The following is a 6757-nucleotide window of genomic DNA, read 5'->3' on the forward strand; positions in this document are numbered from 1 at the left end:
CTTCCACAGTGCGTCTCCTCTCTGCTCCTCCTGGCGCTAGGCGTCCAATAGGAACAGCCGACATTTTGGCCAATTGGGAAATGGGTTTCATACCTGCTTTCTGATTGGCCGGGAGGAGGATCAGTGGTCCAACAGCGATGGTCATGTTTTGGATGAGATATTCATTCATTTTTATTATACACTAGGATATTTTCTCTTGAATTGTCTCCCGGCTTCTGAACTTTTTGGAACCATCTCTGTGTCTGCATATGGTTATCTTTCAGTATATAAACTGTAAGATATATTTACATAGTTGATATGTGATTCTTTTATGTACATAGCAACTCTTTATTGCATGTCATTAATTGATATTTATTGTGTAGTGTCTATTCACTGCACTCCTAATCAAAGAACCCCCTGAAGAAGACTCAGTGAGTTGAAACGCGTAGGTGTTCCTTTGGGTTACAATGCTGTTTTGAGGAATGGAATTCTTTGCAGTTTCCTGATTTTCACATGTAATATGTATATTCCGTATGTATGATCTTTTATCTGTATATTGATTTTAAACTGTATGTACAAATAAACTTTTCTACATTTGATACAATTTTGTGTCTACATTAAAGTGGATGTAAACCCCAAAAAATGTATTTGTTTTTTGCTGTCACAATGTACAGTATAAGATTTCCTATCATCTGTGCCTAGTCTTGCCACACAGAGTTAATCCAGCTCTGAGCAATCCTCTTTTATTGTTCAGTGAGATAAAACGGACTTACAGAGAAAAACCTTAGTCCGTTCCGCCCCCTTCGCTGTGAGTGACAGGTTATTTACATTTCTTAAAGTGGAGGTTCACCCTAAAAAACATGTAAAGTATGCTGGTATTTTTTTTTCTCCGTACATACCGTTTAATTGTTATTTTCGCCTCAGGCTTCCGGGTTCTGATTCCCGCGGGACTGGGCGTTCCTATTGAAAGCTTAGCTGATTGACGTCTGGTGAAAATCTTCCCATGGCGCATAAAACGTGTTACCAGTTTTTTAGGGTGAACCCCCACTTTAAGCACTAGCTTCGGACAAGCATTATTTTTTAATTCCCGCCCCCACTCCTTTTCTGAAGTCATGTGGTTACTTTTCTGGATTTTGACTGAATGTTAGTGATCATAGCAGAATTTAGTGTAAGGAATACACAGGAAAAAATGCATGCTGACAAGGGGAGTGTAGAGGTGGGCTACTGACATCACAACTCCACCTACAGAGCTCCAGACAACATCTGCAGTTTTTCAGGTCTCATAACAGACAGAGGGGAGACATTTGACAGGTAAGGATACATGCAGGAGGCATCTATATCCTTATAGATTAGCACTATGGCAGTCGTTTAGAAAGGAGGAGAGTGGCTTTACATCCACTTTAAGGGCCAGATCCACAAAAGGGATACGCAGGCGTATCTACTGATACGCCGTCGTATCCCTGTTTCTATCTATGCGGCTGATTCATAGTATCAGTTACGCATAGATATTCCTAAGATCCGGCAGGTGTAATAGTTTTACACTGTCGGATCTTAGGATGCAGTACCTTGGCCGCCGCTGGGGGCATTTCTCGTCGAAATTCCACGTCGGGTATGCAAATTAGCACTTACGGAGATCCACAAAGCTTTTTCCCTTCGTTTTTTTTTTTTTTCGTAAGTGTTAGTTTGCCGTCGCAAAATTAGGGCTGCTTTTACAAAGTGTAAACTTAGTACACCATGTAAAAGTAGACCCTTCTTTCCCGCGTCGCTGTCAAATTTTTTTTACATTTTTTTTTTCCCGCCGCAACTCTTTTTTTTTCTTTTACACCCGTCGCGATTCTCAAAACTCGGCACAATGTAAATCCGCGCAAAGCACGTCGGGAAAATAGCGTCGGGAGCATGCGCAGTACGTCCGGCGCGGGAGCGCGCCTAATTTAAATGGGACTCGCCCCATTAGATTAGGCACGCCTTGCGCCGGACGGATTTAAGTTACACAGCTGCAAATTTCTAGGTAAGTGCTTTGTGGATCGGGCACTTAGGTAGAAATTTTGCGGCAGTGTAACTTAAATAGGAACATTTAAGTTAAGCCCGCTGGCTGTGGATCTGGCCCTAAGTCCCTCCCTACTCTGCTTTTTTCGATTTATCATTAAAATGTGGCACCTCTTGACATCTTGACAGTTTAGGCATTTCTGATAGATTTTAATCTCTGAAGAGATCTGAAAATGGCTGTTCAGTAACACTCCCCATCCACCCTGATGGAGTTTGAGAGGTCCTGCAAAGAAGAATGGGAGAAACTGCCCAAAAATAGGTGCCAGGCTTGTAGCATCGTACTCAAAAAGACTTGGTGTTGTAATTGGTGCCAAAGGTGCTTCAACAAAGTATTGAGCAAAGGCTGTGAATAATTATGTGTATGTAATTTTTTTCTTTTTTTAACATTTTTAATACATCTGCAAAGATTTCAAACAAAAAAATGTAATTCACCATCATGGAATAAGGCTGTAACATAACAAAATGTGGAAAAAGTGAAGCGCTGTCAATACTTTCTGGATGCACGGTTCACCCTACTGAAATTGAATACTTTTTTTTTGCTAATCATTTTTCTTTTCTTTTTCTTTCCATTTTTTTTTTTTTTTTTACATACTGTTACAAGAGCAATACCGTGTTACTAAAGTAACACTGTAACACTGTTTTTTTGTTTTGTTTTTTCTACATACTATTCTTGCTTATACTGTAGCAGTGATTTTCACTGCTATAAGCAAATATTTTTACTAAAGCGTGTAGACACTGTCTATTGTTGTGATTAGCTGTGATTGGTCACATCTAATCACATGGTACAAATGGGCTGTTATTGAACCTGTCTGTACCATGTAATCACTGTGACTAATCACAGCTAGCATTACAATTGTATACAATGAATGGCATGAAAGGAAGCCATTTATTGTTTACAGCTGTCACGTGATCTGCTGTAATTGATCACAGCGATTAGTCATCCGCTGTGTCCGGTAGATGCAGCAGGTGAAAGATTGTGCCGGTGGGCCCGCAAGGTGCATTCTCAGGAGCAGGGCCGTTAAAAGGAGGGGACCACCAGTCCTCCTGTAGGGGGCCCAGGCATACAGGGGGCCCAAACAGCCGGGGGAATTAGTGTGGATTAGCAGAAGGGCAGTTACAGAAGGATGCCCTGTGCTGCTCTCTGCAGCAGCTGGAAGCCAGTTTCTCCCCCTCCTGCCGGCTTTCAGCTGCTGCAGGGAGTGACACAGACACAGGACATCATTCCTGTAACTGCTTCCTGACACTGATTCCCCTCCCTGTTCTGCCTGCTTCTGATCCCCCCATGTGCCCCCTTGTCACTGTGAATATAATTTTTTTTATGTAAAAAAAAAAAAAAAAAAAGGGGCTAATTCACACAGGTTCTCTGTTATGTTTGTGTCCACTAATAATGATTTTAGTGTATTTTTTGTGAAAATATGGTTTTGATATATTGGGAGGGGGGCCCTGCCAGGTAGGCTGTACGGGGGCCCCATGACTTCTAACAGTAGCCCTGATCAGGAGGACGTCGTATGACGTTCTCCCAGAACAATAGTCACTGGCCCCCTTTACATTACACAGCACCCTGCATCACTGCCCCCCTTTACATTACACAGCACCCTGCACCACTGGACCCCTTTACATTACACAGCACCCCTTTCCCTTGACTGAAACACTACACTATATCGACAGTATATTTATTGCAGGTCTAAAAGGGGAACCTTTTGGAATGAGGGACAAATGGACTTGATTCCAGAAGAGGGACAGGCACTCTTAATAAGGGACAACTAGAGGGGAGGGGAGCGCTGCAGTCACCGCTTAAATCGGCCCCGGGGCCAGTTCGGCCCTGCTCCTGGCTCTCCCTGGCGATTCCAGGGGGGGGGCAAACGACCCCCCTTGCCCTATGGAGTGGACGCCCATGATTCTCAGGATTGTAATAAACCTTTTATCCATCCTTAAGATTGGGCTGGTCAAATTACTTGATATATGGGCCATCATGTGTGGCCCCTGAAAGCCCCTAAGGGCCACACATAATATTCAATGAATTTGATACTATAGAAAACTGATTGATGACATGCAACAGAAGAGAGTCAGATACTGCAGACTTTCTATAAGGCCCCGTACACACGACCAGATCTGTCCGCTGAAACTGGTCCGACGGACCAGTTTCAGCGGACAGATCCGGTCATGTGTAGGCCTGACCGGACAGTTGTCCGGCGGATCGGACAGTTTCCAGGGGACAAAAATTTCTTAGCATGCTAAGAAATCTGTCAGCTGGAAACCTGTCCGTCGGACGTGTTCGGTCGTCTGTACAGACTCACCGGACACGTCCAACCGACCGCCATCCCTCGCATGCGTGGTACTGATTCGACGCATGTGTGGAAGCTTTGAACTTCCAGGGCCGTCCACGTCGCCGCGTCATCCTCGCGGCGACGGCACGGCCACGTCCCCGCGTATTGTTTACACGCGGATTTCTGTCTGATGGTGTGTACAACCATCAGACAGAAATCTCCGGGCGGACATGTCCGCTGAAAACGGTCCGCCGGACCGTTTTCAGCGGACTGTCCGTCCGTGTGTATGAGGCCTAGGAGTTTCTGAAGACAAGAGGCAGTCATCTCCTGGAGACATGTTACATGACATTGGAATTGCCCCACTGCTATCACTTCTTCTATACAAGTCTACGCCTCACATTTCTGCTTTCTACAGCCTTCTTAAAAATCACTTGTGTCACGTTTAATATTTCTCCAATGGTAGTCAAGCACACTTCAGTAAATTATCAATTTATTTTCAGATAGATCTCTTCTATTAGGAAATATCGATCTATAGTCAACAACCCAATCGATCAATATGCGACACTTGGCGAAGTGGATTATCGCATCTGTTTCCACAATTCAAACTCATGATCTGATTGACTGAAATACAATCAAATTTATGAGCAGGGTGTCTCAGTGTTGCCGATTGCTGATTTTCCATCATGCCTGATCGACTCGAGTTTGATCCTGATAAAAAATGAGGCTAAAGCTGGGATGCACCAAAATTTGGGTGCTTCAGTGGGGACCAGACGAATTTTGATTTATTAATGGCCTTTCCTCTTCCAAGAACAATCAGCTTCTCCTGAACCAACTTGTTGGAAAATTTTCCTTGGATCCGCACTGCAGCCAATCAGCTGCAGAGATGATCAGTGTATTCTGACAATGGAGCAGTCCCTGCTTTCAGAATACAATAACACTGTGATGTTGGTTTACTAAAACTGGAGAGTGCAAAATGTGGTGCAGCTCTGCATAGAAACCAATCAGCTTCCAGTTTTTTTTTCCAAAGCTTAAACTCTTTCCCACCGGGCTTGTTTTTCCAATTCGGTGTTTACGAGACTAAAACATTTTTTTTTACTAGAAAATTACTTAAAACCCCCAAACATTATATATATTTTTTTCTAACACCCTAGAGAATAAAATGGCAGTCATTGCAATACTTTTTGTCACACCGTATTTGTGCAGCGGTCTTACAAGCAAGCGCACTTCTTTTGGAAAAAAATCACTTTTTTGAATTAAAAAATAAGACAACAATAAATTTTGCCCAATTTGTTTATATATTGTGAAAGATAATGTAACGCTGAGTAAAATGATACCCAACATGTCACGCTTAAAAATTGCGCCCGCTCGTGGCATGACGTCAAACTTTTACCCTTAAAAATCTTGATAGGCGACGTTTAAAAAATTCTACAGGTTGCATTTTTTGAGTTACAGAGGAGGTCTAGGGCTAGAATTATTGCTCTCGCTCTAACGATCGCGGCGATACCTCACTTGTGTGGTTTGAACACAGTTTTCATATGCGGGCGCTACTCGCATATGTGTTCGCTTCTGTGCGCGAGCTCATCGGGACAGGGCGCTTTAAAAAAAAAACATTTTTGTTTTCTTATTTATTTTTATTTAGTTTATATTTTTTTACACTGAAATAAAAAAAAAAATTGATCACTTTTATTCCCATTACAAGGAATGCAAACATCCCTTGTAATAGAAAAAAGCATGACAGGTCCTCTTAAATATAAGATCTGGGGTCAAAAAGACCTCAGATCTCATATTTAGACTTAAATGCAAAAAAAAAAAAAATTGAAACTGTAATTTTTTCAAATGACAAAATTTTTTTTTTTTCTTTAAGACGCTGGGCGGGACTGACGTTTTGACATCACTTCCGCCCAGCAGAGCTATGGGGACGGGTGGGGGCGATTTTTCCCTCACTCGCAACCCCAGTCAGCTGCCGAGCGCACCCGATCGCCTCCGCCGCTACCGACAGGTCCGGTAAGCGGCGGAGAGCGGGGGGAGCCCTCTCCCACCACCGATAACGGCGATCTCGCAGCGAATCCGCCACGGAGACCGCCGTTATCGTGTACAGGACCGCCCACTGAAGAGATGGGTATCTCGGTTGTGGCAGCAGCTGCTGCCGTTACCGAGATATCCATCTTTAAAAAGAGGACGTCTTTTTGACATGGGGCGGTGGTCAAGAGGTTAAAGGGGTTGTAAAGGTAAATAGCTTCCTTAAATAGCTTCCTTTACCTTAGTGCAGTCCTCCTTCACTTACCTCATCCTTCCATTTTGCTTTTTAATGTTCTTATTTCTTCTGAGAAATCCTCACTTCCTGTTCTTCTGTCTGTAACTACACACCGTAATGCAAGGCTTTCTCCCTGGTGTGGAGAAAGCCTCTTGAGGGGGGAGGGGACGAGCAGGAGTGTCAGGATACTCTCTACTTTGCAGCTAGAGAA

The sequence above is a fragment of the Rana temporaria genome, chromosome 6, assembly GCF_905171775.1.
Source record: "Rana temporaria chromosome 6, aRanTem1.1, whole genome shotgun sequence".
In the NCBI taxonomy this organism is placed as follows: domain Eukaryota; kingdom Metazoa; phylum Chordata; class Amphibia; order Anura; family Ranidae; genus Rana; species Rana temporaria.